Here is a 17,870-nt window from a genome sequence, read left to right as displayed (position 1 = left end):
AGGTAGAGGTAGACTTAAAAATTCTGGGCAAAAAAATATCAAAAATGATATTTCTTTATTAGATTTAAATAAGATTTAAGACTGCATCTTTTTTAATAAATTATTTCACAATTATATGGGGAACATTTACTTTAACATCCAAATGACTATCTAAGAAGAAAAATATTTAATGAATAACAAATTGTTATCGGGTCAAAGATGATTGACAGATAAATTTATGTAGGAACTTAAGACTTTTATTCAAGTCGCATCTCAACTACCTTCATTTAAATTCAATGAAATATTTAGATGTCTATGTCGAAGCACAAAAATTAAGCATTCCTTAAGTCTGATGATGTAAATGTGAATTTATATCATAGGGGATATGTTTCAGACTAGTAGATTTAGACCTCACATGGTGAGTATGAGCCATACAAAGATACTAATATCGGTCCATCCATAGCTTTGAAATAGTTGATGAAGATTAAAAGAGTAGACCATATAAAGAACTTCTTTTTAATGTAGCAGCTCCTAATTTAAGGGCTAGTGTGAAAGAGCCGTCAAACATAGAAACCAAAAAATTCTTTGAATTACTATATACTGCTCAAATACTAATTTTGGAAAATTGCAAAACTCATTCAAAATTATCAATTAATATTAGGATGCTAAGTGTCAAAATTAAATATAAACTTTTTTTGTGATTGTGTCAATGACTTCATTGGTCTTCTTAAGAAATAAATCTAACAGATAATTTAATAACCACAATTTTCTATCGAACAAAGAAATTAATATCCAAGTTGGGTCTCACAATTGTGAAAATTAATTATTGTATAAATGGATGTATATATAATATACTACAAGGATGATGTGATAGAAATTTATTATCATACGACATATAATGTGCCTCAGTTTAAACCAAAATTGGAAAAATAGTGTCGTTAAAAGAAACATATTTTATATTTTCATTTATTTTATTTACTGATTATTCCAAGACTTTAGCGACTCTACGTATTAATGAGTTCAACAGGTTATATAAGATGGCATAAGGAGAAATTAACAATTAGTGGTATTTTTTATCATCTATCATATGCTAAAGCATGAAAATATTTTGATCAAACACATGCTTTATTTGCTGCTAAGCCATATAACACAAAATTGAGATTATGTGCTGATGATTTTAGTCCATATAGTTAGGCAACTTCTCTATACTCTTGTTGGTCAATTATACTAACATCATACATCCTTCCATCAAATATGTTCATGAATATCTCATACATATTCTTAACACGTATAATACATAGACCACATAATTCAAAAGTAAAAATTGATATTTTTTTGTAACTATTAATTGATGATCTCAAGTTCTTATGAAAAGAATGTGTCCTCACATATTACATCTTAACTAAATAAAATTTTCTCTTTAGAATTCTATTACTTTAAACCATTAGTAACTTTTCATCTTATAGCATATTATCTTGTTGAAGCATAGTAGGAAATTTAGTCTGCCTTTACTGTATGGAGAATATTAAATCTTTCATACTAAAAAATGGAAGAAAATATATATAATTTGATTGTCATCATATGTTCATACTTATTGATCATCCATTTAAAATAAATAAGGAAATGTTCATTAAAAATAGTGTTGAGAAGTCACCTCCTCCACCCAGATTAAGTGTTGATAACATACTACAGAAACATTTTGCTATTTCATTAATTTTTTTAATTTCTAACATTATCATAGTATAAATTTTTGAGATATAGTGTATAATATAATTGAATTAAAAAAGTATTTTTTGGATATTATCATATTGGAGAATAAATTTGATAAATCATAATTTAGATATTATGCACATTGAGAAAAACTTTCTTGACAATATTTTTAATATAATTATGGATATTAAAAATGTTTGATTAAAAGTATTAAAGTTTTAAAAAAGATTACTTTTCTTCGAGAAAGCTTAATTGCTATTATTTTAGTTTTGAAATCAAATGCATTCGTTATGAATGATATATCACCTCAAGAGATAAACATATCATTTCTTAATGAGTTCAAATTATAAAAGTTTAAATTCATCATAATTATCATAGCCAAACTCAGGAATGAATCACATATGATCCACGATGGTCAAAATAAAATTTGATTGAGTGTTTGACTATAAAAATCTAAATAAGATATCATTAATTTCATAAACAAAATTATGATAGTAATTGATGTATCTCTCTGAGGAAAGAAGATATTAATTAATATCAATTATTTGAAAATGATGATAATGATCATCGGGTTTGATTTTCCCAAAGATAATTAATTAAAGTTTTGAAAAAAATTAATTTCTGATAATTTGATATGGGTTTTTAAATCTTTAACAAGCGTGAGCTATCATATTTAATTACATCATAGGAAACAAGAATTTCCAATGAATACTCTCAATTAAAATAGTGGTGAAAATTTTATTTTTGATATTATAAAGCTTAATTTCAAAAGAGGTGAGGGTTGGAATTTTAAGTCAAAAAGGATCAAACTTGAGTACTTATTTCTGGAAGTCAAAGAAGAAAAAGTATGTGGTGTCTTGAGATTTTGAATTACTTCAGAAATACCCTAATATATCTTAAGTGTTGGGCTTGAATTTAATTACAACAACAACAACAACAACATCAAGCCTTTAGGTATGATTTTAATTGAAGATATTTAGTTTGAGTCGCATTTTATTAAAATTTTAGGATTAGATTCCATAAGATTGATGTCTTATAGTGTAGAACTTGCCTTAGAATCTAAGTCTAAATTGGGTCCTAATATTTAACCTAGCTAATGTAGTGCAGGATCTGAACTTACCTAGACTTAGATTGGGAGCCAACTAAACCATCTAAATGCTTCAAAATCATGTGTTTGATCTTTATAAAAAGAGTGGTAGAGACATTAATTAGATTTAAGTTTAAGAAGTTAGGGCCAAATATAAGAGCATATTCATAATTGGCCTATGACTTATTTGGGTGATATGAAACTTAAAATAAAATATATAGTTATCGACTCATTTTTATTTTTGTTATAATGCAAGCATGCATATCGATGCGATGAATGTTTAAGTTTAAAATGTAACGTTTTAAATTTTGATTTTAAAAATAATTTTATCTATAATTGCACATATTCATCTGTTGATAGAATGCACCTCATAGACTAGGTGGTTGTCAGAACTCACAAGTTGGAGGTTTTCTAATAAGGAAGAGAAGATTTTATATGATTGTATGAGAGACTCCAATCGGTCTTTGGGCTTACTTCTTTAAAATATTAAAATTTCTATGGAGCTTAAAGATTTTAAATTTAAATTTTATACAAAATATTTTTAAGCATACCCCACGAACCTTCGATCGGGTTTCAGACTAAATAAATACGATATGACAGGAAAAGATAAGAAAGCTGTTTAATTAATTATACAATCAATTAAATAAATATAATTATATTAAATATTCAAATTGAATATCCATTGATAAGTGTCACTTAATATTATAACCTAGAGTCTGTATAAAAGTAAAATGATTCGAGTACACTAATATTAATCAGGTTTTTAATCCTAAACTAAGTGACTTGAAATGGGCTTCTCTTTCTTCACTTATTTGTCCTTCAAGTAGGCTTTGAATCTTCGGTATGCATATCCAAATGAACAAGAAACTCTCCCATGAAAGAGATGTTATCTTTTTTCTTTAGATATTTTAAAGTTATCCTAATTATGGATATTCTAAGGAGAGTGACTCTCCCCTAAGGATGTCCCTTTCTTCTTTGAATTCCAAATTGGATATTTAATCTCATCTCAAATGTCACTTGTAATTTAAACTCAATAGTCTTGAATTTACATTTGTTAAAAATTAAATCTAAACTCAAAACTATAGGGTATTCTAGGCAATTTGAATTCAACGTATATCTTCCTATATATATATAATATATTATATATATTATATTTATATTATTATATATATATAATATATAATATTATATATATATATATATTAAAAAATTAAATGTAAAATTCACAACCACATTAGCTATTCTCTTTTAATTTTGAAAGGGGGACTTACGCATTCTGAAGCACCTACATAAAATATCATTTAATTTTAGTATTACCCTTTATTTTAAATTATGTATGAGTATGGCCACCTACGTAAGATTGAATAGCATAAATCATCCTTACCTAGGGGTAATTTATCGCACAATAGTCTTATTATAAAGTCATAAATTAAAATATAAACATCAGCATCACAAATAGTAAGCAGAGAAAGCTAAAAAATCAGGCATACAATAGTAAATGAAACACCAGCCTAGCCTAAATCTAGAGTCGATTGTCCTAAAAAATTATCTAAATTATGTGAGATAGGTTGTGTAGTTTGTATTTGTCCTATATATGGCAACTAGTAGAGTTGTTGATATTATGGTTTGTTGACTTAAGGAAATATTTAATTAAGGTTTAAATCTTAATACTTAAGATTAATTTTAAGATATGTTTAAGGATTGGGTGATTATTACTTTATTAAACCAGGGCCATGAAGTTTATTACCTCCTTGAGGCTAAGTTAATGCCTCATAAGTACGGGTTATTCCAGCAAAACCAGTATATTAAGTAGATAAATTAATTATTAAGGTCGTTTAAAGGTTGATAATTTTTTTATTAAATTAATTTATTATTATTATTAAAGTTAGATTAAGATTTTATGAGTTTTCAAATTAGTTATTTAAATTTTCTTTTTAAAATTATTTGAATTATTAATAATTTAATTAAAGGGGTCAAATATTGACTTTTAGATTAAAGTTAATTTTAAAATTTTTAATATTTTTTTAAAAATATCAGACCCTAAGGTGAGTATTTGCTATGAGTTTGTTATAATTGATTTTTTATATTTAGTACATAAGGTTGAAGTTTTGACATGATTTTGACTTAAGTTGACTGATGATTCATTTTTTTTTTAATGATTTTTGAAAAGTTTAAATTTTTTAATAAATATTAGACTCCAAATGAAGTCCAATTGCCTTGCAGTTTACTCATTTGAAATTTTTTAGAATTATTATGATTTGTAGAAGTTTGTGTATTTATTTGAGTTATTTAATTAGTTTAATCAATGGCGCTTTTATTGATTTGCTCTAAATTAACTCCCAACTCATTGAAATCAATTCCAAGTCAGAATGACCTACAGTAAAAATTTCTAAAGTTTTGAGTGTTTTTTCAGTTAATATTTTTTTAAATTATTTTTTATATTATTTTTTATTATTATAAATTTATAAAATATTATTTTTTATTATAATTTAATTTACTTAAATCTGATGTCAAATCAAAGATGTTCTTAATTTTCTTGAATTTAAGTTTAGAACTTGTAAATTTGAGGCATTATTTGTAATTTTGTTATTTAATTTTTATTTTTAGAAATTTAAAAGGTTTAAGACTTAATTTAAGGGTTTGATCTTAAGTTAATTAATTAAAGGGTTTAATATTTTTTAAAATTGCTCAAAATTATTTTATGGGCTAGAGATATCATTAAGTTTGAATAATCTTAGTCTCATATCAATAGGAAGTTTATCATAATTATTAAAATTAATCTAGTTCTCTAAACATGTTCCTTAATTATTGTTCTTAACGTGTCACTAGATTAAACAGGTTTAAATCAAAGTTTGTCTAACCCATAGACATACATATACATACATATAGACATCCAAATCAATTTTTAAATCTAGGAAGGCCTAAGCTAAGTTTAACTGTACATTCCTACACATATTATAAATTATATATTTTAATTAATTGAGAACATTATAAATGAATAATTTTTTAAAAAAATTCCATTGATTTATCACTATTTTCCCATCAATTCTTATCAAGTATCTTCTATGCTTAAACTTCATAGGACTCTATAACGTTAAATTTAAAAAAAAACACACACACACACACACATATATATAAAAGATAATATAAAAAAAATATAAGTTTTAAAATTTAAAATTGAAAATATCATCCAAATAATTATAAATTTATTTTTGAGAGATCCTTTAGTTCTTCTTAAAATAATCCAAAAAAATTAATTTTTAAAATATCTACTCAAATATTTTAATTAAATATTAATTAAATACTAAAGCATTCAAAAATTAAAACTATTTAAAATAAATAAGCTTTAATATTTTAAAATTAACTTTAAATTAAAAATTTAAATTTAAAATATATATATATAATATATATATTTATTATATATATTATTTGTATTTTTTTTATTAATTTGAATTTTTAAATTTAAGATAAACTGAATGAATTTTAAAATTAATTCGTATTTAATAAATTCTTTAATTAAATAAAATTAAAATTAAATTTTTTTTTTAATTAAATTGCTATAAAATATTTTTTTTGCATTTAGAAATTATTTAAATTATAGTTTAATTAAATATTTAAATCTTTAATTAATTAAAAAATTAAAATATAAGTTTTTCTATCTAAAGTACAAGTGTGTAAAATATATCCAATCATCCCACTAGTATAACATTTAACTCCATAAAATATGTTTCTTAATTTTTTATAATAAATATATCTTCAAGTGTTTGGGGTATCATATTTTTTTCAAGAGCTTTCACTATTATTCTAAGAAATAAATTTGCATCCTCTAACACAATGTTATCATATTTCAAATAGTGCTCTCTATTCTTAGATTCATCCTTAAACTTTTTAAATTCTTTTTCCAATTGAGCATAAGATATTTTTAAAAGATCATTCTTTTTATTCAAGTCATCGAATTTATCAAGTAAGCTCATATAATTGTTATCTATCAGCATGTGATCTTTTCTAAAAATTTCATGCTCTTTTTATAATTCTTGCTTTTTTAGGTTTAGAGTAGTATGCATTTTCTTATGTTTTTATATGCATCATGAATTCTTTCAGAAACTTCTAATAATTCATTATAAGTCAAGTCACATATCTCTTTTTGATCTAACTAATCAAGATTATTGATCATTAAACACAAGTTAGTAACTTCTTCCTCCTTTTCTATTTCTAATGAATCTGAAGTTGATTACGTCCAAAAAGTTATCTGAAATCTCTTCTTGCCCTTCTTCATACTTACTTTCTCTTCTACATTCTCCTTGCTAGGAGTGGCTTTTAGATTTAGTCAGTCTGATTTTATATGTCCTGATTTTTTGCATTTGTTGCAAATAACATCATTAAAAACCTTAACATTTTTATTGAACTTACCTCTATTCCATTGTTGACATCTCATCTGCTTCCTTTTAAGAAAACTTCTTAATTGCCTAGTCATCAAGATAATGTCATGCTCATCCTCAAGTTATGACTGATCACTCTCTGAGTCCTCTACTCTCAGTGCAATGTTCTTCACCTTTCGTTGTTCACCTGCATCAATCTTCCTTTGAGTCACTCCTTGCTCATAAGCAATTAGTGATCTATGAAGATTATTAATAGAGTAAACATTTAAATTTTTAGACTCTATGATTTTAATTATTTTAGTATTATAAGTATTAGGTAAATAACAAAGTATTTTATTGACTATTTCAGCATTCATTGATTCCTTATATAATGTATGCAAAGAAGTGACTATCTGAGTGAATCTTGTATGCATATTAAAAATAGATTCATTGAATTTCATATGAAATAATTCATAGTCATATAACAAGATGTTTTTATTAGATTGTTTTACTTTATTTGTGCCTTCATAAGTAATACAAAGTATATCCCAAATATCCTTTCCACTTTTGCAAGTTGAAACCCGCATGTAATCTTCTGACTTAAGTGTACAAAAGAAATTATTTAAGCATTTAGTATTTAGTTATGCTAAGTCATATTCTTCTACAGTCTAATCAACAAAGAGTGTCTCAACTATAATGCCATCAACTAATCTAGTTGATTTAGTATACCCTTCTTGAACTAAAATTCAAATGTGATAATTTAGTAATTATAGAAAAGTAGACATGCGTGTTTTCCAATAATCAAAAGAAATATTTTCAAATAATTGAGGTCTAATGATCGAATACCCTTCATATGTGTTTCAATTTCCAAAAGTAGCCATTTTCGTTTTTCAAAAAATAGTTTAAAATTATGATTTTAAAACAAAACTCTGATAATACTTGTTGAGTTCGTGTAGGTTCTTAAACCTAAGCTATTATCTCAATGCTAACTAAGAGGGGGGAGAATTGGTAATTTAAAAATTTTCTTAAATTTTTAAATTGAAAATTGATTTAAAGTTTGTAGCAAGTTAATTTAAGTTTCAAAAACTTTTTAATCACAGTAAATAACTTACAGTAAATAAAATATGGAAATTAAAAGTCACAAAAAATTTATAGTGGTTCGGTCAAATACGATCTACATCCACTCCCTAAAGACTCCCTCTTTAGGTATTGCACTATTACTAAAGTGACTCTCCTTTTCCCCACACCAAGGCGGAGAAACCTTTACAAAAACCTCTCTTTCACCAATCCCTCGGAGCGACAGAGAACCATCATCATTTCACACCCTCCAAATGTCGGTAAAGAATTATCGTCCTTTCATACCATCCAAGTGTAGGCATAATACCTTTATCCTTTCACACCCTCTAAGTGTCGGTAGAGTGTCTTTATTCTTTCACACCCTCTAAGTATAGGCAGAGTACCTTCATCCTTTCACACCCTCCAAGTGTTGGTAGAGTACCGTCATCCTTTCTCACCCTCCAAGTATTGGTAGAGTACCGGATCTTCACCAAAGATCTTCTCATGAGCAACTAGAAATAAGAAAAGATGAGTAATCACCAAAATCACAAAGAGATCCTTACCTTTTAATAATCTTATGAACCATTCACATTCCAATTGTAAGAAATCTCTCTCAAATACTCTCCCACACTCTCTCTTTTAATTGCTCTTAAAAAATCACAAAGACAAGACTTTTTCACGTTAGTTTTAGTGGACCTTTTAAATCAAAGACATGAAAAATCATCCAAAAAACTAAAATATTCAATTTTGAACATACACGATCGTACAGTACAATCGTATATTCATACGTATGAATTATTCAAAAATTATTGTGTACAAACTTGTTGTGAATTGGTACGAAATAAATTTGTATACGATCATAATCTGATACAAACAATTAGAAAATTTTTCACCTTCGTCGGGATAAAGAAGGACCCCACAATTTTGTATCCTGAATGGCGTACATACGATGATGACATCATACAGTATAATCAGTTACAAAAAATTTCAAGTTCATTGGTAAGAAAAGGGACCCATCCAATTCATACCCTGGACGATGTATGTACGATGATGACATTGTATTATACAAACAGTTCAGAAATTTTTCAAGTTTATCTAGACGAAAAGGGATACATCCAATTCATACCCTGGATGGTGTATGTATGATGACGACATCATACAGTATGAATCGTTCAGAAAATTTTTAATTTAATTTAGATGAAAAGGGACCCATCCAATTTGTACGCTAGACGATGTACGTACGATTGATATATCATATAGTACGATCTATACTTAAAAAACATTTCTCCAATCTTTTCGTTCAATTGCTCGAATGGGAAAATAACTAATCAGATTGTCCCGTACGAAAGTATATCATACAGTACGATCAATTTTAAAAATTTAGATTTTAAACTCTCCCCCGGTATGTGTGTGTGCTCAGTTACTCAATTAAATCACACTCTCTTATACTCAATAAAATAAAAAATACATACTTTAATTATAATAAACTCTAAATTGATATTGATTTAAAGTCTTTAACAACTAAGAGTATGATTTTTTTAAAATATTAGTACACACAAACACTAAAATAATTCTTTCAAAATATATTAGGAGAAATAATAATCAAAAAAATAATATTTTGAATTATAAAAACTATATAAGTTATAAGAATATCAACAATCAAGAATTAAGTAGCAATTGTCTCAACAAAAACTACAGTGCATGAATATGGCTTTATTTCAAACTTTGTTGATGCCTTCTATCTGCTTGTATGAATATTACAGATCTGGTGGCATAGCATAGAAGCTTGTGGATTGAGTTGTTTGCTGCTTTATACAGGTTGAATGTCGTGCACTACATGTTGCTTTCTACAAGTTGATTATAGTGCACCAATGAATCTCCTGCTTTACAATTATAGATACATTCACATGTTGTTTTGTTCGTGGTCATTACTTTGCATACGAGTAGTCTTCTGGAACTGACTACATGCATTTGAATTTACTGTAGTTATTCTACATTTTGCTTGTGACCAATACATTAGATGTATAACGGGTCTTCTATAATAGGTTATATGAGCCTATATCTGTGGCATATCATCTATTTCTGCTTGTGGGGAGCTGGTGCTTTTCGACTGATATTAAGTGGTTGTTGATTATCATTATTTCACATGTGTCTATTTGCTGCACATCGATCCTCCCATTTCTGTAGGGGACTTAATATATTTACTTGCATAATATTATTAAATGTTGGTTGAGTTGCATTCGCCACCAATCTTTTCATGCAATGTCGGCCGTCATCATTTGTAGGGAACTATTATATTCTTCCATGAGTAAATTGACATTAATTGTATAAGTGATATATTCATTACAACTCCTCTAATGTCACTAGTAAAGTTGTTGTGTGCATTACAAATGTAAGAAACTTCTCTTTTGCAAGATCTATTACATGCATTGCAACTTGTTACATTCATTGTATGTCGACCTCCTTTATTCGCTTATGTTCATCACTTGTATGCTTTGAGAATTTACTCAGTGTACATTTGCATTGGGAGTTTACTTTCCATTTGTATTGTGTCTTGTTCATTGATGCTTTTTTGGAAGTCTTGCATCATCTTTTACAATCAATTTGTATGTGGGATCTTGCTTCTATCACAATTTCTTGTACATTTGCTTGTATGGTTGACACTTACCTATCATTTGAAGGTCTGATCCGCTGCTTAATGACTTGTGTCATGCCCATATATATGATTATCCATTTGATCTTGATTGAGAACCCATAATTGTCAATTAATGCTTGCATATCACAAATGATCAATTGCTATTTGATTGCATTTTCATTTGATTTTTGCTTGCATGTGAATGATCACAATCATTACAAACTCTTTGTGTATGGAGATTAGCAAGTCATCAAGTTCATTGAGAACTTCTATTATTCCTTGAAAATGAATCAACAATTCATACCCTTTTGAAATATGAGTCTCTTATTCATTCATAAATCTTTACTTGCATGTTGTAGTTCACTGATTAACATTTATGGCTCTCACTTTGAGTGTTGGACTTTTTAACTTAAATTATTTGTGCAATGCCCATTTAAGTGCAAATCTAATTCGAGTACAACTGCATGTCCATAGTGCAAATTCAAGCTTTGGTCCTCAACTTGTTCATTTAAGGTTTGAGTTCACTTCATTGTGCAAGTGCACTTGAATTCAAATTAAGTCCTTTGCATTGTTCAAATTCAATTTTCCTTTGACTTTAATGTAATCTTTCAGTGTTCATTTGGGTTCATCTTATTTAGATTTCAAGTATTTTATCAATCATTTTGTGTCCCAATACAAGTTCAAGTTCAAGTAAAGTCTCATATTGTTCCAAGTCCTTATCTTTTTCAGATAAAATTTTGGCAGCCTTCTGGCGTCTCTCCTATTTAGGAGAAAAAAATAAGAGGTAGCCTACCCGCCACGTTAAGAAAGATGTGCACGGTTGGTGTTGTGAGACACCACGGTTGTAGTATTCATCATCCACTATGTCAAGAAAGTCGTGCATGGGTCTTTAAAAGCAGATATTTGAAAAAGTATATCTTTCTTCGCATACGGGTACTTATATTTTTGTACCCGCCGTACTAAGAAAAGCACGTGCAGGGATCACCCACTTCATTGTAAGCACCGCACCAAGTTCCATCTCACCACACTAAGAAAAGCATGCATGGATGGTCCCTTGGCGTGCCACAAATACCGAAAAAATGACTTTAGTGGGATTACCCATCTCGTTACAAGCACCGAAGCAAACTTCCTCCCACCGTGCTAAGAAAAGCGTGCATTAGTGGTTATTCGCCCTGTTGCAAGTGTCGAGGGCGGGTTCTCCCAAGTTTATGAAAATTATTTATTTTTTTTCTTTTTCTCTCTTTTTTTTTTAAATTCTCTCACATGTTTTTTTTTTTTTTTGAATTTTTTTTGAATTTTTTTCTTTTCTTCTTTTTTTTGTTAACTTCCTCCTCTCTCTTTTTTTTTTTTTTTTGAAACTCTCCTCCACCCTCTCTTTTTTTATTACATTTTGATACATCTCTTTTCTTGTCCCCCACGGCCCACGCCCACATATATGCATAGAACATGCAGGGCTACCAGGATTTGAGTTCTTAATAGATTCCCTATCCTCTCTTTGGTGAAGATAACTTAATTTTCCATCTTTGCTTTCACGGTAGTGAATAAGTACAATGTGGATTAATTCTTCATTCAACATCCAGTAACTTCTCCTCTGAAAATTCTCATTGTTTCCTCTTTTGCCTCAGTCACACTATCACCAAGCATGCATGGGTGGTCCCTTAGCGCGCCACAAATATCGAAAAAGGACTTTAATGGGATTATCCACCTCGTCACAAGCACCGAAGTGAACTTCCTCCCACCGTGCTAAAAAAAGCGTGCATGAGTGGTTATTCGCTCCGTTGCAAGTGCCGAGGGTGGGTTCTCCCAAGTTTAGGAAAATTCTTTAATTTTTCTCTTTTTCTCTTTTTATTTTTTGGAAATTCTCTCACGGTCTTTTTTTTTTTTTGAATATTTTTCTTTTCTTCTTTTTTTTTGTTAACTTCCTCCTCTCTCTCTCTCTCTCTCTCTCTCTCTCTCTCTCTCTTTTGAAACTCTCCTCCACCCTCTCTTTTTTTATTACATTTTGATACATCTCTTTTCTTGTCCCCCACACCCACATATGCATAGAACATGCAGGGCTACCAGGATTTGAGTTCTTAATAGATTCCCTATCCTCTCTTTGTTGAAGATAACTTAATTTGCCATCTTTGCTTTCAAGGTAGTTAATAAGGACAATGTGGATTAATTCTTCATTCAACATCCAGTAACTTCTCCTCTGAAAATTCTCGTTGTTTCCTCTTTTGCCTCAGTAACACTATCACCAAGTGAATCATCAACCTCTTCCACATCTTCAGTTATGTTGTATAACTAGCAAGTTCAGAAAGTATTTCTTTAATAACAAGTAGATATCTCTATCCTGATAGCATTTGAGAAAAGTGAAAAAGCATATGAGGTGATCCACGGCATAAGGGCATCTCCAACCGAAAAACTCATTTTTCACTCCAAAATGCAGTAAAACTCTAAAATGCAGTAACTTGACTCCAATTGAACTTCATTTTCTAACATAAAAAAATGAATATTCCTAGCATATTCTTTTTCTTATTTTATTTTAAATTTTTTAATCATATATTTATATTTATCAATTTTAAACCTATTATAATTTTAAAAATTATGTTTCTTTTCTCGATATAAAAAAATTGGGATATTAATATGTTCTAAATAAGCAAATATATATTTGATACAATTAAAATTACATTAGAACACATAAATGAAAACCAAAAAAATACAAGAGCAACTAAACATTAGAATTAATATATTGATCCCACAAATGCTCAATTAATGCATTTCGTAGTGCGATGTGGGCATCTTTATTCCTGATTTGTTTATGGCGAGCGATAAATTCTTGAAACTGAGCATTTTCATCCACCACTAATTCGACATCTGGGATGGCGCTTCTCTCGCAACTTGAATATGTCCAGTGAGACTGCTTTCATTTTCGATTATCATGTTATGCAAAATTATACATGTAGTTATTATATCATGCAACACATCTTTGCTCCAAAAACGAACTGGTCCAGCCACAATTGCAAAACGAGATTAGAGAGCTCCAAAAGCACGTTCCACGTCTTTTATACATGCTTCCTGTTTCATTGCAAAATATTATTTCTTTGGAGTACGTGGTTCCCGAATAGTTTGCACAATGGTGGCCCATTTCGGATATATATTATCAGCCAAATAATAACCTATGTTATATTCTTTTCCTTGAATGATGTAACGACAGTGAGGAGCTATGCCTTGAGTAAGATTGGAGAATAGGTGAGAAGATTATAATACATTTATATCATTATTTGTACCTGTCAAACCAAAGTAAGCATGCCATATCCAAAGATCATAATCTACCACGGCTTCTATAATAATTGTAGGTGATCCACTACGTCCCGCGTATTGCCCAGCCCATCCGGTAGGACAATTTTTCCACTTTCAATGCATACAATCTAAACTCCCCAACATCCCTGGAAAACCACGTTGTTCATTAATCTGAAGGAGTCTAGCCACATCATTATTTGTTAGTGATCTTAGTATTGCTCTGAAAATTTTTAGACTACTGCTCTACAAAATCTCTTCACGCATTCGATTGTTGTTGATTCTCCTATTCTAATATACTCATCTGTGGCATCTACGGGTAATCCATATGCTAACATCCGAAAGGCGGCTGTTACTTTTTGGAGAGATGATAAACCAAGCCTATCCGCTCGATCCATTAGTTGTTGAAAGTACTTATCATGCTCTTTTACTACATCAAGCACGCGCAAGAACAATGTCCTGGACATTCGATATCTTCGTCGGAACATTGTTTCATTGTATACTGGATTACTTGAAAAGTAATCTTGGTAGAGTCGACGATCCACAGCCTCTCGATCACGGTTGATATAAGCGCGGCCTGTAACTGAGCCTCCTGTCGAGACACAGTTAATAGGCCGTGTAAGTAGGTAATGGATCATCATATTGTTATTTGATATGGCACGACGAATCATCATTTCTTCTTCTTGTAAACTATTTATCTGTTGGAGTGTGTCTTCTTCATCCGAGGAAGAAGAAGATGGAAAACTATTATGCATATTGATATTGTGATGTTGAGATGACTTAGAAATTTTTTTATTTGTAGGATAAGTGCAATGAGTTGTCATGTCTAGTCAATACCAACTTGAGATGTGTGAGAATCTCAAAGGACAAATTCAGTGAGTTGTCATGTTTAGTCAATACAACTTGAGATTTGTGAGAATCTCAAAGGACAAATTTAGGGAGTTGTCATGTCCAGTCAATACAACTTGAGAATCTCTACAATTACTATATAAATAGGGGTGAATAACATGCCCTTTTAGTAGTATTCCAAATCCATTAAGCCTCCAAAAAAACATGTCAATACGATCAACTACATATTCTCATAAGCAAGATAAACTCTTATGCAGAATGTACGTGGAAATTGCTCAAGACCCAATCACGGGTGTATATCAGTCGTCGCATTTGTCCAAGCTGCACAAGCACGAATATTAGAAAAGAGGTTCGGACAACAACAAGATCAACAACAACCTCCTTCAAGCTCATTTGGACAATTTCTCATAGATCTTGGAGGAGCTGACACCACTCTTCCGGATTATTAGATTATCATAACTTGCTATTTTATTTTATTTTATATCCGAACTTGTTTTGTATTTTGATTCCAGTTTTTTTTTTTTAAGTATTGTAGCATTCAATGTCTTCTATTATAAATATGTATGATATGAAAATTATCGTAATTTTTATGTTAATGTTTATCTTTAAAAAAATAATTACATAAAAAATATTTTAATTTTTGAATTATTTTAATATCTTTAATGTAATCCTGCTGCCAATATTTTATTTTTTAATTATTTATAATATAAATTTATATTTAGACATTTACAATTAAAATAATTATGAATATATAAAAAAATGGCGATGAACAGTGCGACGCCATTGTATTGGACATCGCACTGTTCATTGTCATAATGAAATGCCGGCCCAAACGCCATTCAGGCGTAAATGAAGATCGGCTGGAGACGGCCTAAGGGAAGCTTCTTCTATTTGTAAATGACTTATGATAATCTTAAAGAGATTATGCATCTTATTACATCCATTGAGCTACCGACTCTAGACATAACTTGGTGTCATGCCGGAATAGCTTACTTTAGAGCACTGGTCTGCACCATTTGCCAAGCTGAAGACAGAGGGACTGAGAAGAGCCAAACTTAGTGATAGCTCATTACCATGAGAATGATTAAGCTCAGAGTAGATCTGTTGGAAATTCAATCTTGCCGAAGCTTCCTTAGTCTCTCTAGTTGCACAATATTATCACTTCTAGCCAAACGAACAGCTCAGCTACCATTACATTGCTTACTCCAGGATAAATTCCACCAAGTTTACAGCAGTAAACAAGGGCTACAGCTTTTTTTTTTTTTTTTGGAAATTGTTAGCCCTCCATGCATAGTTAGTATGCTCACATGCATCTAAATATGTCGTCTTATAGGAAATAACAGCTTCCAAATCATTGCATTTCTCTTCTTGTTGAAAGGACCAACATAATGAACTACAAGATCCATGTCTTCTAGAGTGGCTTGTATGCTAAAGATGTTATCAACGCTCACCCAGACAAACTCAGGCGTTCTCCCCGAGCTTAGAAGCAACAGTAGGGCCCTTCTCCCGGCTTCTTCCGCCCACGATAAGATGAATAGAATGAAATAGGCGAGAAGGTGCTGCGGCAGTGGAGGAAGAGGAGACCGATCAACATATGGGAGTTTTCAGAAAGAAGAGTTTGATTGGCTTAGTGGAGGGAAACATGGGAGCAGCTACTTGGACCAGGATTCAGGTAGAGCAAGAAAGTAAAGGCTTGAGCAGGTTGGTTTTCAGAACTAAGAGAGAATGAAGTAGACGGGGGGGGGTGGGGGGCGGGTTTGGAAGAAGTGTTTTGAGGAGATATTTTTATTCCAACCAGCTGCTGTGTGGGTAGGGACGGACGGGAGGTGAAGCCTGGCGGAGTGGAATTGAGGATCTGATTGTGGAATTCAGAGATTAGAGAAGGGATGGGGAGGTTTTGAAGTGGAGGCGTGTGTACAGGATATGTGGAGTTCATGTAAGTGGATCTGATTCACTCGGCTGGCGAGGTTCCGTATAAGAGAGCTGCACTGCTTGCGATTTCTGAGGTTGGATCGGGGCTGAAAGGAGCTCGGGGTTGACGGTTTGCAAGGGCTATAGCAGCAAGAAGATCAGGAGAGAGATTCGGCTCTTCGAAGATCAGAAGGTTTTGAGTGAGTGGAAGAGCTAGATGGAGAGAAAAGCGTCTGCCCTATGCCTCATTTTAACAACAAGCCACGCTACTCAACCGAGGCTAGTCACTAGATACCTAGGATGAGACGTCCGAGGATTTCACTCAACGGGATTGGCGGGATTTAGCAGAAGTTAGAGAAGCATTTTGACAGAAACAAGGTATGCAACATTTAATTTGGACTTGAAATTTACTTTTGACTTTTCTCTTTTGATTAGATTCATGAGTAACAATAATAATGATTTTTCTTAATTGGTAATTGCATTAATTAAAGATGGCAGTGATGACACAATCACTGAAAAAATCTTGATTTGCATGATATGCACGATTTCCTCGAAAGTCGTGTGTATTTCATCTCGTTTAATGTGTCAAATTCATCTAATATAAATTTTAGAAAATTGGTAGTGCATTTAGGGTATTGCCGATGTCCCGGTCGCAACGAAGCAGTATGTTCGTCAATCGGACGTCATTTGGGAAACATTGAGCGACCTTTTCCTTGAAATTCATGCTTTACCTTGATATCGTATCTAACCCCTCACATATCTTCAATTTGTCACACTGAATGTCATTCTTAGGTATTCTAAGATATTTGGGATGTCCTGAATGCAACGACGAAGTCCGTTTTGCAATCGGATTTGATTTGGGCAACGACAAGTCCAATTCTCCTCGATATGCATGTTGTCATTTTGGAACTGCCCCGATTTGTGTGTTGACCTCAATTAAATAAATTGATAGTGCATGTAGAGTTTTGACGATGTTCTTAATGCACTAGCGAAGTCTGTTCGT

General features: G+C 30.8%; 1 pseudogene; it reads right to left on the bottom strand.

The window, feature by feature from the left end:
- Positions 1 to 13,538: 13,538 nt before the first annotated feature.
- On the bottom strand, positions 13,539 to 14,862 carry LOC110114516 (annotated as a pseudogene).
- Positions 14,863 to 17,870: the final 3,008 nt, after the last annotated feature.

This window comes from Dendrobium catenatum, unplaced genomic scaffold, assembly GCF_001605985.2.
Source record: "Dendrobium catenatum unplaced genomic scaffold, ASM160598v2 fragScaff_scaffold_802, whole genome shotgun sequence".
Lineage (NCBI taxonomy): Eukaryota > Viridiplantae > Streptophyta > Magnoliopsida > Asparagales > Orchidaceae > Dendrobium > Dendrobium catenatum.
This window is presented reverse-complemented; position numbering and strand designations above follow the sequence as displayed.